The sequence below is a fragment of the Cydia pomonella genome, chromosome 1 (genome assembly GCF_033807575.1).
Source record: "Cydia pomonella isolate Wapato2018A chromosome 1, ilCydPomo1, whole genome shotgun sequence".
Taxonomy (NCBI): domain Eukaryota; kingdom Metazoa; phylum Arthropoda; class Insecta; order Lepidoptera; family Tortricidae; genus Cydia; species Cydia pomonella.
In genome coordinates this window covers 44,825,800-44,842,814 of record NC_084703.1, presented here as the reverse complement: position 1 = coordinate 44,842,814, position 17,015 = coordinate 44,825,800, and the positions used below count along the sequence as shown (strand labels likewise).

At 35.4% G+C, this 17,015-nt stretch overlaps 1 protein-coding gene, 1 long non-coding RNA gene and 1 other non-coding gene across 5 annotated transcripts in view; 2 read left to right on the top strand and 1 right to left on the bottom strand.

The window, feature by feature from the left end:
- LOC133524810 (uncharacterized) overlaps nucleotides 1-17,015 on the top strand; it is a 166,119-nt gene that overhangs the window by 59,489 nt on the left and 89,615 nt on the right. The window lies entirely within an intron of this gene.
- On the bottom strand, nucleotides 3,152-9,638 carry LOC133524637 (uncharacterized). 2 transcript variants are annotated; one of them, XR_009800412.1, is made up of 2 exons: nucleotides 8,821-9,638; nucleotides 3,152-5,776 (listed from the first exon to the last, which is right to left on the bottom strand). It is a non-coding gene; the product is annotated as an uncharacterized LOC133524637 (long non-coding RNA). The 2 variants fall into 2 exon arrangements; XR_009800411.1 differs by having other exon boundaries at nucleotides 8,894-9,638.
- On the top strand, nucleotides 16,441-16,512 carry Trnaq-cug (transfer RNA glutamine (anticodon CUG)). The gene has a single exon. It is a non-coding gene; the product is annotated as a tRNA-Gln (tRNA).

Below are 17,015 nucleotides of genomic sequence, written 5' to 3'. Positions count from 1 at the left end.
GACTGAGAAATGTACACGTATTTCGCAAGCTACAGTCGTACACAAATATTATATTTACACTTAATCCTTTGGATCTAGGGATAAAATTATCTTTGTATCTCTAAAGGGGCCCACTGATTACCAGTTCACCGGACGATATCGGCCTGTCAGTTATTCGCAAAAGCTGGCAATAAGGAATAACTGACAGGCCGATATCGTGCGGCGAACTGGTAGTCAGTAGGCCACTTTATATTACATCTCTTTATAAAATACAAACAAAAGTATAAAAACAATATAAAAAATAAAAACGAGCCGCCAGCACCAGGGTAAGGCCCAACCTGCTGGTGGTAAGGGCGTCCGCCAGATGGCGCGGTTGCACGGAGCGAGTGAGCTGGTTAACGTAAACGTTCCCTGCGTGCACCCTGCTCTACCCTGCTGCTCATGGCCGCAGAGAGAGGAACCAACGTACTGTCAAATGATGGGATATTTCCGGATTGATGATGAAAACGAATACTTGTACCAATATTTTGACTTTAATAAAGATAACGATAAGGATAGTTTATTTTGCAAGTAGGCATATTACAATGCGCTTATGAACGTCAAATAAAGCTACGCGTCTGACCCGAGAAGATTTAAATCCCTCCTAATTGTACGAGGGTATCCCAATATGGGACCGACAAAAATTCGGCGGGACACATCTTTTCAAAACATTACATATTCGCTTGTTACAAACATAATAACAACCACGTTACAATAAATATTCCAAGACGTCTTCACTTGACCGTAACTCGAACTGGCCGCTTGTACTGCGTACCCGTCTTTTTATAACAATTCAAAATGGCGGCGGGAATCAGTGACAAGTAAGAGTCAATTGATACTCTTTTATGAGCTAATCATAGATAAAAGTAAGAATAATCAAAATATAAGCTATTTATAAAATATGATCCTTGTATAAAGAATTTAATTTCAGTACAATTTCGTAGCTTTGTCATAGTGACATGGTGCGAAATGGTACTGGATTTAAATTATTTAATTTACACGCCTTTTCCAAGATTACCGCATTTTGCATCTATAGTTGATCCAGAATGACCCACCAAGCGAAAGGCTATTAATTAGTCGAGATTTTCGCCATGAGACTGTTCTCTGATATTTCTACTATTTAATAGTATACTTGCGAAAGTCACTCTGTCTGCCTATTACTTCTTCACGCTTAAACCGATTTAGATGAAATTTGGTATGAAAATAGTATGAGGCCAGAGGAAGGACGGAATAATTTTTTTATCAACAATAGACCAGTACCCCTAGTCTAAATTTATTCGATAGCGAGACGTGACGTACGCGTTTGCGTTAAGTCTCATTTTGTATAGGATTTCGAGTTTCCAAAACGTCCCTCTTGGCGCGCTGTTTCTAAATCCCATACGAAATGCGACTTAACGCAAACGCGTATGTCACGTCACGCTATCGAATTGATTTACACTAGGGGTTCAGTACCCCTAGTGTAAATAATTTCGATTTCGAAACGTAACGTACGCGTTTGCGTTAAGTCTCATTTTGTATGGGTTTTTGAACAGCGCGCCAAGCGGGACGTTTTGGAAAGTCAAAAATCTCATACAAAATGACACTTAACGCAAACGCGTACGTCACGTTTCGCTGTCGAAAATATTTACACTAGGGGTACAGGTCTCTTACCACGTTTCTATTTTTCTATAAGAGCCTGCTGGCGTTTTTAAACATAACGTCGTCTCTTTCCCTTTCGGTGTGCGGGAGTTTTTTTAGCATTATATTTGTGACATTCTCTTTGAAAAGGGACCTTATTTTCGATGGCGCTTACGCATTGCGTCGCAGCATATGGGAGCATCCTTGAAATGGCGTAAGCGCCACCGACATTAAGGTCCCTTTTCATAGATAATGTCACATTTCTCGCTTGCCTAGGCGCGACTAAAGGCAACTTGTGCAATTTGAACAAGGTATCTATGTGGCTACCACCAGTTCGGCACAGACAAAAACGCTATAGAGAACGTATCTACATCTCTCTCTTACTCGCATATGCCATAAATGCGAGCGAGATGTATAGAAAGTAAATTACGTTCTCGATAGCGTATATGTCAGTTTTGACACTGTCGGTGATTTATTTATAGTACGGGTACTAAGCGCTTCAATTTTGGAACGCCTAAATATCTGGAGTTCTAATATCATTGTCCGTAACTATATTTAATTAGCGAAGCAATCGACTTACGTCAGATAATTTTGTATTTTTGAGTGCGATACTCATTTAATTGCGAAACGTAATTTCATTAGCATCCAGCTTCGTTGAGAGTAATAAGTAATCCCCAATAATAAGTAATCTTTTAACATCAAGGATAAATGGAGGGAGGACTGGATTGCTAACTTGCCCAGGGCATCCCATGCCAGCTACGATCCTACCAGCAAACCGCAGGGCTTTTCGGCTCCGAGACGGCAATGGTGCCAACTAAACAGACTTCGCACTGAAAGCGGGCGATCCGGACCCAGCAAACATTTTTGGTGAAAATAACGATAAAATCACCTATTATAGGTCGCAAATCTGACAGTGACCAAAATGAGTTACCTCGAATCGACGTGGAATCCACCTGGATTTCACCAAAGTGGGGAAAAAAAGCACGTGCCGGCTACGTCGATTCCACGTAATTTTAGTAATTGTGACCTAATGGTTACTACATAGGTAATGTTTGCGACGTGGATTGGACGTCGCCACGACGTGTAATGTGGTTGCAATGTACAAAATTAGTAAGACTTACTATTTTTCAACATGATTTCAACGTGTTTTTTACCATTTAATTACCAAGAAAGGTTATTTTTTTATGAGATAGCATGAAGAGAAAGAGACAAATATATTAAGAGAGTATTTTCTTTCCGCTCACAATCAAAATGTCTAACGAAAAATCAATCTTAAGTTTTGTAACGAGAATGACGGCCATTACTTGGCGTAAAATAATTATCTAGGTCGATTACGCAGGAATTATACGATGAAATCTTGTGCGCTGAAAATTTTCTCGTGCAGTATGTTAGGTTTTTATTCAAAACTACTGATGGGCTTTCGAAATACTTAAGTATTAATTTTTTTTAAGCTCATAATGTAGAAGTCCATTGATTTAAAGCTCAGTAAATGGGGTTTATCATACAAACCACTGCATCCAGTTAATATTTCTTTTATTACATCGATACACCGTATTAACTAAGATCACATCGTACATAATATCGGTCGACGGCATTCCGCCAAAATCTGACAGTTCTCTATATAAAACTAAAATGACCATAAACACAACAACCAAAAAGTATAAAGCCCGGTGCATACTACACGTTATTATCAGTATAAGGCCACATACAGGATATTAACTATTGTGATGCTTACAGCTTCGGCCATCCTTTTTTTTTAAAAGTGAGCCCTCTCACTAAAAGTAATTATAAACATTAATAACAACAGCAATATATCGTAACACCTTTATCGATATCAAAGATAAACATTCACAACAACAGTATTTGTAAACTTCTACACAGTACACTTCTTATGCACAGTATGGGCTCACATGAATCAATCATAGCCAATAATAACCTTTAGCCTTATTGAGAAATAAATATTAACGCTTAACATGCTTGAATCTGAGATCATGTAAACAGTCATTGAATACAACCAACACCTGGTAGCATTAACAGCCTTCTTTAGATAGTCTTTCAATATATGAACTCATGTGTATTTGTATACGTTATAATTATAAACTATATCAAATTTGTTAGTTTAGCTTAATCGTTAAATGTTTTAATTATAGGTGGTTATTATGTATGCAACAAACGTAAGCTATATCTGAGCGAACGTAATAATAGTTATGCTGCTGTTCTAAGCTTTAGTGTAAGTATGATTTTACCCATGGCAATGTTATAAACACTAAGTTTTTAAAAAGTTTATAATGAGCGCTTATAGCTCACTAAACTGTATTAATTTATTGTTATTACTGTCTAGGATGGAAATGTACACTAGATTAAGTAATTACATTGTACTAAATTATGTTAAATAAAGAACTCAAAAAAGAAAGAATATATGAACTAACTTACAATCATGGTCTGCTCTAGGCAGTCTGCCAAAGTATAAACCAACCTCAACGATCACAGTCTGCCCTCAAGGCCTGATCTAAACAATTTGGCAAAGTATAATACATGATCGTAAACAATCACAGTCTGCACTCAAGGCCTGCTCTAAACAGTTGGGCAAAGTATAATACATGATCATAAACAATCACAGTCTGCACTCAAGGCCTGCTCTAAACAGTTGGACAAAGTATAATACATGATCATAAACAATCACAGTCTGCACTCAAGGCCTGCTCTAAACAGTCTGGCAAAGTATAAATACATGATCATAAACAATCACAGTCTGCCTCAAGGCCTGCTCTAAACAGTTTGAAAACGTATATAACATGATCAGAAGCAATCACAGTCTGCCCTTAAGGCCTGCTGTAAACAGTTTGGCAAAATATAATACATAACCACAAACAATCACAGTCTGCCCTCAAGGCCTGCTCTAAACAGTCTGGCAAAGTATAAATCAACATCAAAAATCACAGTCTGCCCTCAAGGCCTGCTCTAGGAATTTTAACAAAATATAACACATCATAAACAATCACAGTCTGCCTTCAAGGCCTGCTCTAGACATCATTCCAAAGTATAAATTGTTATAGCCTGCTCTAGACTTGACTGGTCTAGACAGTCTGCCATCACGGCCTGCTCTAAAAGACAAGCTGCTATCAAAGCCTGTTCTAGACAGTCTGCCAAAACTCACACCTAATCATTTTAATGATTTAATTTGTTAGGGCCTGCTCTAGACTAGATTAGTCTAGACAGTCTGCCACAACGGCCTGCTCTAGAAGACAGGCTGCTATCATAGCCTATTCTAGACAGTCTGCCAAACCTCACACCTAATCATTGTAATGATTTAATTTGTTATGGCCTGCTCTAGACTAGATTCGTCTAGACAGTCTGCCATCACGGCCTGCTCTAGAAGACAGGCTGCTATCATAGCCTGTTCTAGACAGTCTGCCAAACCTCACACCTAATCATTGTACTGATTTAATTTGTTATGGCCTGCTTCAGACTAGATTAGTCTAGACAGTCTGCCATCACGGCCTGCTCTAGAAGACAGGCTGCTATCATAGCCTGTTCTAGACAGTCTGCCTTCAAGGCCTACTCTGGGCAGTTTGTCAAAGTATAAACGAATATAATGAATCAGGCAACAAGGCCAACTTCTTCAATTTCAACATTTATTCAGCAAATAGGCCACAAGGGCACTTTTACACGTCAACATGGAATTTGCATACAATTAAAAAAAAACACATCAACAATTATAAAATACAACTAACCGCAAATATCAATTCAAACAAATTACAAGTATCTCATATTACAAGTACCTTAACAGCATATATACCTACTTATGGCCTCTAGACAGTCTGCCATCAGGACCTGCTCTAGATAGTCAGCCAAAGTATAAACTAACATAATAAACAGTCATGGCCTGCTCTAGACAGTCTGCCATTACGGCCTGTACTAGACAGTCTGCCAAACTGACCAACCCAACACTCAGAGACTCTCGCTGGTCAGATGCAGATTGCTATATCCTGGACACGGCGTGTATAGTACGCCGGTTTCTCACTCAGCGGCCCTGGCCATCGGCAGCTTGGACCCTGCCCCACTGCTGACAGCACCATGTAATAGCTTAACCTTCTTTGCTTTAGTCAGCTCTTGCTGCGAGACCCTCGCTTATCATCAACTTCATTCGTCCAGCCAGGTTACCAGCGTTGAAACATAAAACAAATAAAAATGTTATAATTATTGGCAGTAGCAAAGATCGTTTTAGTCACAGTCATCATTAACAATGAACATTTTATAAGCCATAATTATCGACACAGTCGATCATTATCAACATCATCAGTCGTTACTATAATATACCTAATCATCATCTATATTCTATATCGTCATCAAAGTCGATCATCATCATTCAGTCATTATCATCTTCAACATCATCAATCGTTACTATAATATACCTAATCATCATCTATATTCTATATTGTCATCAAAATCGATCATCATCGTTCAGTCAAGCATTATCGCCGACATTGTCATCGAAATCACCCAGCTCCGTTATCATCATCGATTTGGTCAGTTATTGACCGTTATAGACATCGAGGCAAACACCGTCGCTGACACCGTCACTGTAGACGACATGTTCAGTCATATACATCATCATCGTTATCGGAACTCTGTTGCCTAAGATTTTCCTTAGGTACCTGATTTACTCATAGGTGCTGAAATCGTAATCAGATGTCACAACATTAATTAAATAAAATGACATAAATATTCAATCAATTCATCAACACCGAAAATAATTACATTTAAAACGTGTTTTTTTTTTGTTCGTTGTTACATCCGGTTATTGCCTATACTAGTGATGACAACACACTTCATGGCGAAAATGCAATCACTAATTTTGTGTTTATTAAACACGGTTGTTTTGCCTAAATATTTTTAATATCACCCACTTATTTCTTGTCATCACTGTACCTTCTGTCACAAAATCATGTGTCTTAATCAAGCTAAATTTTTATGATACAAAAATGTATGAATTACTTTATAAGGCTTCATTAAATTAAAATGTTATCTACTTTTAACTTCATTCATATAACTCACTCTGGTGTGTATATCCTTTGTTTAGGTCAATCACACAGTTCTTCACAAAACCATACTAAAATGTCTTAGTAAATAATTGGTGTTACCTGTTGTATTCATCAATTTTACATTTTAAGTCAATTTTCAATGACAATCCTGTAAGTCTTGTCTTTTCAAAGGAACACTGATTTTGTTAGCATATTAATTTTATATAAATTGATTTTCTCAAACTTTACAATGTTTTTATATAACTAAGTAAACTGCTTTTACCTTTGTAAGACACTTTCTGGTTGTGTCCATTACTTACACCTTTACCTACTTTTTAGTAACCTGAAATTTAATGATTGAATACCACTAACTGTTAAGTTTATTAACCTGAACCTGTCATACAATAATTATTTCAGATTCACCCTTAAAGCAAATGAAACTATAAGTCACTAATAAATTGTATTTCATAGCAACAATTCATGATTTCATTCGTGATTTGTTATTGGATTGTACAGCTGCATTATTTAAATTTTCATACCTAGTAAATTTAAGAAAAATAATACAACATTCATTGACTTATAAATTTCTTCATAAAGATGGGACTTACGGGCACCCAGTATGGTGCCAGCACAGCGGTGTCAGTGAATGCGAGCCAAGCGTGCACTCCAAAGTAACTATGCGACTGATGCAAACTCATCAACCATCAATGTGCATTGTAGCAATCAAACTAGGCACACCAAATGAGAATGTTCGGTTATATGAATGGGCATATCTTTACTTTTGAAATCTTTGACAACACTAATATTTTCAACAATATGACCATGTGTGTTGACAGCACAGAAAAGTAATCTGTTCACTCAATCCTGTTAAACTAATGCTTTTATAGGCAGAATTTGCACTATGCTATTTGCACTTACTAAAATGCATAAAAAAAACACACAAACATAGATAAATACTGCTTCTCAACTATGTAAAGGTATTAAGTATTATATATAGTATTAATAGAGCTACAAGAATTCTAAATAAAAAGACTTGCATGATGTGAAATGTCAAAATCCAAAACGGGCCCGAGACATCAACATCATATTCCCTGAATGATAATAATGATACTTTGAAATTGTAATTTATATTTTGGCACCGTAGAGGAACATGACAGCAGTAAATTGGTGCAAATCTGTTTTACAATATAAAATGGTACTTAATATCATTAATGATATTAATTTAACTTCCTTGGTTTGTATGTGAGGTGTGAGGGTTAATACCTTCACTGCAGCATTAAGTGTAACTCGTAATTAACCATACTTTGTATGAGGTCTTTCAACCACCTACCGCAGTGAAGATGTCAAGTCTGGAATAATATCCCTATAGTCCAATATGCAAAATTTCCATACATCAAATGATATCTAAAATTTCCAAAAATTCAGCACATTTATTTTCATCTTTAAATTGTATAAGTACCTATGTAAATATTTCTCATATACAAAATTAGATTATTGTGATGCTACATTTAAAACAATATTATGAAAAAGACATGAAACTATCAGTATCATTTCATATTTAAAAATCATATAGTGTGTGTGATTCCATTCATTCAGTTTTGTTTCTATTTGCCTCTCTTTAAATTTCCAGATAAATAATTTTCAATATACTTAGCAATGATAGGCAAGTAAATGCTTATACCTATATCATTCAATATCTTCAATTAACTTTTTTCTTTTGAATTTTCCCATATGAGTACCTAAAACCTAAATAACTTTTATAAATAAATAATTTGTTTGTTATCAAATCATAAACGAATTCATTTGTGTATTTTATCCAAAATGATTTAAATGATTTTTATTAAGATTCTATTGAGACCAAAGTAGATAGAAGTATATTTTAATGAGTGTGCTGCTTGCTAAAGGCCTCCTTTAGCTCTTTTTCTTTAAAACTATCATGGGCCACTGTCCTACAATTCTAGCCCGCTGACAGATTAAGTTCTTCCTCTCATCTTAGTTATACCATCATTCCATCATAGCAAAAACCTCTAGGATACCAATCCAATACCTTTTTTTTGTTATCTCTTAACATATATAAGTATTTTAAACTCATGCATAATTAAAAAAAACTTTCATTGCCATTAGTCCATCCAAAAATAGTAATAGTCAACATTCAACTTACAGAATGTCATTATACAACTCAGTGTTAATAACTAGATTCACTGAGCACTTGCACTGCACAATGCCATCCTTACCGCGTTGCCTTCCTTCATAACCATGTCACAGGCTCTTAAGTATGGCTCTTGTCTCACCAGAAAGTTGATGGTTGATTGCTTGCGCTTGTATTTTCGAGATCTACTCTCATTGTATTCCGTCTCATCTCACAAAACCGAAAACAAACAATGACAAGAACACGGGTTAATAAATAGGTCAATACCATAGCAAATGTATGTAACTATGTACAGTACATTGAAAATTTAAAACAAAACTTTTGATTTATGCAAACGAAACGAACTGTCAATCGTTCTCTTTAGCTAGCAAAACAAACAAGCTAATGAAATCTTGTATCATTTATATACTATCAACTCAACTGTTTCGACTTTGAAACAAACATTTAAAAGACCAAGCAACTTACATTTTTATGCACCTCTATACAAGTGAAAATAAATTAAGTGCATCCAATATCTATGTGGGCATTTGAATTCATAATCCCGCTTTCTGAGATGTAGAAGTCCATTGATTTAAAGCTCAGTAAATGGGGTTTATCATACAAACCACTGCATCCAGTTAATATTTCTTTTATTACATCGATACACCGTATTAACTAAGATCACATCGTACATAATATCGGTCGACGGCATTCCGCCAAAATCTGACAGTTCTCTATATAAAACTAAAATGACCATAAACACAACAACCAAAAAGTATAAAGCCCGGTGCATACTACACGTTATTATCAGTATAAGGCCACATACAGGATATTAACTATTGTGATGCTTACAATAAGTAGTATGTATTGCTTGTAATTGGGGATCGTAAATTTGTGTTCGGAGTTTGTAAATATATTAAATTGACTCTATTTTTTTTTTCGTATAAATGAAATTAAAAGTGCTGTTAGATTTTATTGTTCTAGGTATTACAACATACCAAAATTTTGCAATTTGCAATAACAAGACCTAATTATAACAAAACAAAATGTCGGCTCGACTAAAAAGTTAAGTTTACCTAAAAATACGACGTACTGGTATTTAAGGAAATTTTACGTAATATATACTCAATTCTTCGACCTAATGGTGCAGAGTTACCGTTTAAGGTCGAAGCGACCGCCATCACAACGTCGCTTTGACCGCGTACCGCGAGGCGAGCGCAAACGTATTCAGTATTTGTTTGACATCGCGGGCGTAGGCGGTGTGCTTACGACATAGACATATATATTACTTCGTAAAGACTGGCCTTACGAGCACTACGAATGGGGCTAATACATAGGTGTCAAAATCGCATTTAGTTACACCCCTGCACTCAGTCGTCTGGCGAATTGCGCAGTGGAAACGCGTCACGTAAGCCATTCCCAATTTAAAAAAAGCGGCCAAGTGCGAGTCGGACTCGCCCATGAAGAGTTCCGTACCATTTATGACGTATTAAAAAAAACTACTTACTAGATCTCGTTCAAAACAATTTTCGGTGGAAGTTTGCATGGTATTGTATATCATATATTTTTTTTAGATTTTTCATTCTGTTATTTTAGAAGTTACAGGGGGGGGGGGACACAATTTTTTTCACTTTGGAAGTGTCTCTCGCGCAAACTATTCAGCTTAGAAAAAAATGATATTAGAAACCTCAATATCATATTTAAAGACCTATCCATAGATACCCCACACGTATGGGTTAGATGAAAAAGATTTTTTGAGTTTCAGTTCTAAGTATGGGGAACCCCCAAAATTTATTGTTTTTTTCTATTTTTGTATAAACATCCTAATGCGGTTCATAGAATACATCTACTTACCAAGTTTGAACAGTATAGCTCTTATAGTTTCGGAAAAAAGTGGCGGTGACATAATCGGACAGACGGACGGACATGACGAATCTATAAGGGTTCCGTTGTTTGCCATTTGGCTACGGAACCCTAAAAATGCCTAATTGTCTTGTGAAATTCTGTAAAAACTATAACAGGTAAATCATATCAAATTTTGTTTCATTTTGACCTTGCGCGGCGCGAGACGCGATGCGGCGGTACACAGACACATATTAAAGTAGACTGCACTCTCGCCTCCAAAAATCGAGCCTAGCGAGATAGTTCGAGGGAGACTTCTACTATTACCATATTTATTAAAATAAATGTCATTTTTATTGGTTAGGTAGGTTAGGCTAGTTTATTGACTCACGAATAGTCCTTCTAAATGTTGACATTTAGTGAAAATCAAGCTTCTTTGGTTATGAAGTATTTTGTATGTAATTAAAACATAATGTATTTATCAATCACATTTTAATATGTTTTAATTTCCACTTATCCCTACTCAATATTCTTAAGTGAAGTTAATAAATAAATAATTAATTTCAGACCAAGTTGATCCATAGCTTGTTAGTCGCAGAGTATCGTAATACTTAACTATCCATGTTAGTTGAACAATACAAAAAACAAAAATAAAATAATAGAAAAAACTTAAACTAAATATATTACACGATATAATAATATGATATCAATTGACAGGGGCAAACTAGGCAAACTATCTCTGAAGTAGAGACTTGTCCCTGCTAATTTTCCTCTTCAACCCAGAAGCGAATGAGAGGAGAGTCGAGGCGCTCCGTCAACGCCCTTAGAAGGTCGTAATAAACTAGCACGGTAAAATCTATAATAATAACATTTATATTAATAAAAATAGCAGCAATGCTTGTTTAGCTGTGGGTGGCAACGAAGATTTATTCAGTTGTCACTTCATCGTCGCCCTAAAGAAAAAGGGACTAAAGCACCAATTACATCCACACTTCCCGATAACGGGCCCGAAATCAGTCCCGATTTCGGGCCTGATAATCGTTTTCTGTTTCACGGAATATTAGCACATCGTTAACGATATTTGAAATGTAAACAATACTTTGTCTCTAACTGTCTAAAATGTTCAATGTTTGATATTCTTGCACAGGAACCATTTTTTTACATTTCAAATATTGTAAACGATGTGCTGATATTTGGTGAAATGGAAAAATATTCTTTCTCCTCCCGGAAATTGATAAAGTGTGGATATAATTGGCACTTAAGGTCTCCCTCGACTCCCTCGAGCCATTTTTCTAGGCACGTTTTTTGGAGGCGAGAGTGCAGTCTACTTTCGCGTATGTCTATGGCCTATTGTATCTTTGCTGTGACCATCGGCCACGTAGTTTACTCAGTATACAACAGATGACGCTGTGTTTTGCTTAACGAGATTTTTCGGTCGGAATTGTTTGCATGGCCTTATCTTTACTTTTTTAGATCTATGGCTTACGATCAGAAGTGCCAAGGGTAAATATTACGCACACAGGTTCCCCAATTGGAAAGTTATATGTGAAAATTAAGATTTTGAAACTTTTACGAGTCATTAGTGATAATTATTTTAACTGATTGTATGCTTAGTTTAAAACATATCTGCGTACTTAACGCATCTACGCAATATAGTTACCAAAACATTTATTTCTAATTGACTCTAATTTGGTTTTAGGTATTTATTGTTGCAAAAATGATATATAAGATAGTGGCCACCCATTACTGAAAGGGAATGGAAATAACGCTTTGCCCTTAGGCGTGGGAGGCGTTAAAAAAAAGAGACATACCGTCTACGTTGAAAATCAACTCAATACTTGATATAGTACTTAAATCCATATCTAACAAAGTTTTTTGTAAACAATAGCTTATCTTACCTTGATACCAAAACTTGCCTTGGCCCATAGGCTCTATAAAAAGACATCGTCAGTTTTCAGAAGTGCTCGTCCATCTTTTGGCAATTTAAATCCGTGTTCAGTCAGTAAAACTAACAAGTCGTTTAGAGATGACTTGGTGTCTGCAGGTGAGAGCAGTCTTCATTTCTAATGAACTCATCTCCAGAGTCTTAATTTTCCGATTCTTTGTTTGCACCGATTTCACTGCCATCTGTCATCTCATCTATATTATCAGATATTTTATTTCCTAATTCATTATAATACGAATGCATATAATCAAGATCTTTGCCTGTGTGTGTTATTGAAACGGTATCAGTATCAGTAGATTGACACAAAGTTGGATATCCATCAAAACTGGATTTAGAAGGTAATTCACACTTTTGTTCTTCTTTTAATATTTCACTTTGAATTTTCATATTAGCCTTACACTTACTATAGTAACTGCTGGAATGTCTATATTTTTTTTGTCTTTGGCCATTGTAAATCCAACACTACTTTTGATTTAAAAACGAAATAACTATTGGGTAAACGCGTCCTATTTTACCGAGAAATGACTTATTTGTGACTAAAACAAACTTGACCTGAAGTCGCCTCGCAAACTTCAACTTATTAGTTATTTTTTAGGGTTAATTTGACTATTAGGTTATCTTAATGAAACCTTATGGTATTTTTAGTACCTTACAAGTGTTTATAACTTTATAGTCTCAATTTGGTATCTATGGAAGGTAATATTTACTACGAAATTGGTAGCAAAAGCTACTTAAATCATCGACCTAAAGGTCCCCAGTATAAGAAAAAATTACATCGCATATACACCTTATATGCACCTAGAAGTAATAATTAACTATTTGTCGAGTTTCGAAGTTAATTTTACCTTATATTTTGCTCATTCTCAACCTTTAAGTTTCTGACCTTATGGTGTTTTGATTAAGGGAAATTTACGTTTTAATGGCTCTATATTTTTACCCGGAAGTATAAATGTACGATATGTGAATTTATGTGGTGCGTATGATGTAATTTTTACCTAAATTAGTAATATATTCTAGAACCTGGGAAAAAGCACTTAGAATGTTTGCTGGGGAGAATTTATGTTAAGGTGTGGGTGGCGAGATACACCGAAGTGCGACTGTGGAGCACCCGTACAGTCCATTTACCACATTGTCCATGAGTGTCCAAAAAGAAAGTACAAGGGAGATCCTCTGGAGTTACTTAAGCTAAGCGAAAACGCAGCCCATTGGGTGAAGACCTTAGATATTAATTTGTAAATTTGTAAAGCGACCAAGAATTGAAATATGCCATACGACTAAATAAATAAGTAATCCACAAAATGAAAAGTCCAACATGTTTTAAACCGACCACGCAGATAAAACCCTGCAAAATAAGATGTAAAGACAGCTAAATTCTGACCACTCGACATTTTTAAATCGGGAACGAGATTAGAAACGGTCCCAAATTACTGCCCTAGGCAAAGGAAGATGGATATTAAATATTAACCGGACGGAAGGAATTGTAACAATTTCTTTCGATTTTAAAATGGGTTATTTTATCATTTAATGTGGATAAATGTAAGTGTTAGCTAAATTTGACCCCCTGCTTTTATATTTTACTATCAACCCCAGCGTACGTTTAGTAATAAAACAATTGTTATGTTAACACTGAAATACGTTTTACATGTGAGTTCAAACACGATCAAGCTTCAAGTGATTCTCTCCTAGCTAACCCTATAGTTAACCAGTTCATTCATATTTGGTCGAAAACTTTTAATTTATTTAAATAATAATTGTATGTAGTTTTCGCAACTTTTTATTTTAATTTAATTTACAACGAATGCATGAATTTGTAATGTAATGTATTTGGTGACATTGTACTTAATTTAATTTTAGTTATGACAGTAGTATTATTTGTGTGTATTGTTAATATCTAAATGTATATACTTATATAATTGTTCTAGTATATAAGCGCCTTGGTTTTTGTTGACTGTAATGTTTATATATTTTGTAATAAATAAAATAAATAAATAAATATTCAACAGCGTCTGTACTTAACAAACACCGATCGCTGTCAGTGACACAAGCACTGGTTCATTTAAGACAGTCTGTAGTTACGTTCCGTTACAAGCATAAACAAACATCATTACCACTTAAAAGCGTGATATTTCCTGACACCATTATAAAACATCGTCATATTTTAATTAATTTACACAAATTATACAATTAAACCTTCCTCAAGAAACAGTCTATTGATAGGTCAATATCATATGAAAATCCATTCAGCGGCGGTATCATGGTCGTATTTTTATCACTTGTCATGTCATGCGTCCCTTTCGCACTTACATACTTGTTAGAAAGTGACAGGCATGATGACAGACTATCAAACACCGACCATATTAGCCCTACAGTACTTTTTGAGTTTATCGTGAACATACAGATATACAAAGTGTATATTGGAGCCGTTAACCACGTATAGTACGTCGCGCCACGTACCACGTAAGAGCGTTAACTTCGTTTTGAAGAATAATTGCCCATTGCACCGCCCGAATTATCATTTGGAACTAAGCAACTTAGTTCGACGCACATTACAGAAGGTCTTTTTTGGACTCGTGTAACTTGTGACATGTTTTAACTAGGGCTATCATATTGATGTCAACTTTTAGCTAATATCCAGTGCTATAAATTAACAATAAAAGAAGTACAGGTCAACGACCTCGTTTTCGAAGAAAAGATAAAATGTAAAATAAAAGTAAATTTTTGGAGACATTTTTTATCTTTGTTATTCATTCTCGAGTAATTGTGGAATTCTCTGTGACATGCTTCAAATTTTAAGGCATAAATTTCATTCACTCATAAGCTATCGAACGATTTTTTTACTTGTGCGATAGGTAAGTGGACAAATAATGGTACATTAGCCAAGTGCAGTAGTGTTTGGCACCATAAAACTTTGAAATAGTGCAGTTTTAAAATGGTTGAGAAAATACATAGGTTTGGGGGGTGATTTGTCGATAAAATTCATCGTACTATGTGGTTAACGGCTCCACTATACGTGTACAAACACATTGTACCTATATAAAGATGCGGCGGGGGACTTAAAATGAAAAATTATTCGACTAAACCAATTTAAATTGGCAGGAATAGGGTTGTTTCCATCTACAAATTATAGGGCAGAATTGTATCCCAATAAATTCTTTTGGATTATAAGAACATGTTAAACTACTTTTAGGGGACCTGTAATGACCATAATATATTTTTGTAAATATTGAATTTAAAATACCTTTTGGCACACGTCACGTGACCAAACTCGAAACGTCATTGAAGATTCTGATGACGTCACAACTCTCGGATTGACACTGTTGACAGTTAGGCGATAAACAACAAATGACAAATATCAGTTGACAATTCGTATCAAATCGTATCTTCTACGTGCGTATGTAGTTATGTGTCAAACCGTAAACTGTGACGTCACACAATTTTCAAACAGCGTTTTGGGCGCGAAAGCATCTGTCAAAATATATTTTGTTAATTTAACATATTTAAAGCTGTTTTTGGTATAAAAGTTGAATTTTAGGGCAACTTTATAGTTAATATAGAACGTAATACGAGCGTTTCATAAAATTGGAAACAACCCTATCAGTCGTAAAGTCCAAAAAAATATTTTAATTAAAACGCGCGTTTATATTAATTATTTTGTGATGTCTAGTGTGTGTGTAACTATGTCTATGTTCAGGATGTCTCTCATGATAGGTACTTGCTACACTGAGCTACTTTTATTGAAGTGAAACTTCTTGTATCACGTATCTGTATGCGACTTTCAACAAGTTTGCTTTAAACGTTTAACGCTATAATCAGTAACATAAAGTAGTAAGAGTTTGTGATGAGTAAATTTGTCGATTAGCTCAGCCGGTTCCATGGTGTAATGGTTAGCACTCTGGACTCTGAATCCAGCGATCCGAGTTCAAATCTCGGTGGAACCTGACTTTTTGTATTTTTTCTTTTTATATTTTCTATTATTTAGGAATTTTAGTATACATAAATATATTTAAATATATGTATTATTAAATCTATTGTTCAAGTTGTTGTTCTATTTTAATTTATACTATTCATTACTAGATGACCCGGTGAACTTCGTATCACTTACGTCTTAATATAAACCATATGTATTTTAGAGCATTATTTTCATCTCCACATTACGAAGTTTCACTTCTTCCGCGCGGAGGGACTCCACGCACAATTTTTTATTTATTATGGGACCAAACCCCAACTCGCGAAAATTTGTTTAAAAATTTATAGGTATTTTGGCTGACCAGGGTGCGTACACAACGTGCCAATCATTAACGTTCCGTAGCGTAGCGTAGTCATCTCTCTCTATTACTCTTCTATATTAGCGCGACAGTGAGTTTCGTTCGCTATGGAGCGTTAACGACTGGCGTCTTGTATACGCAGCCAGGCCGCGTAGACAACGTGCCAATAGTTTACG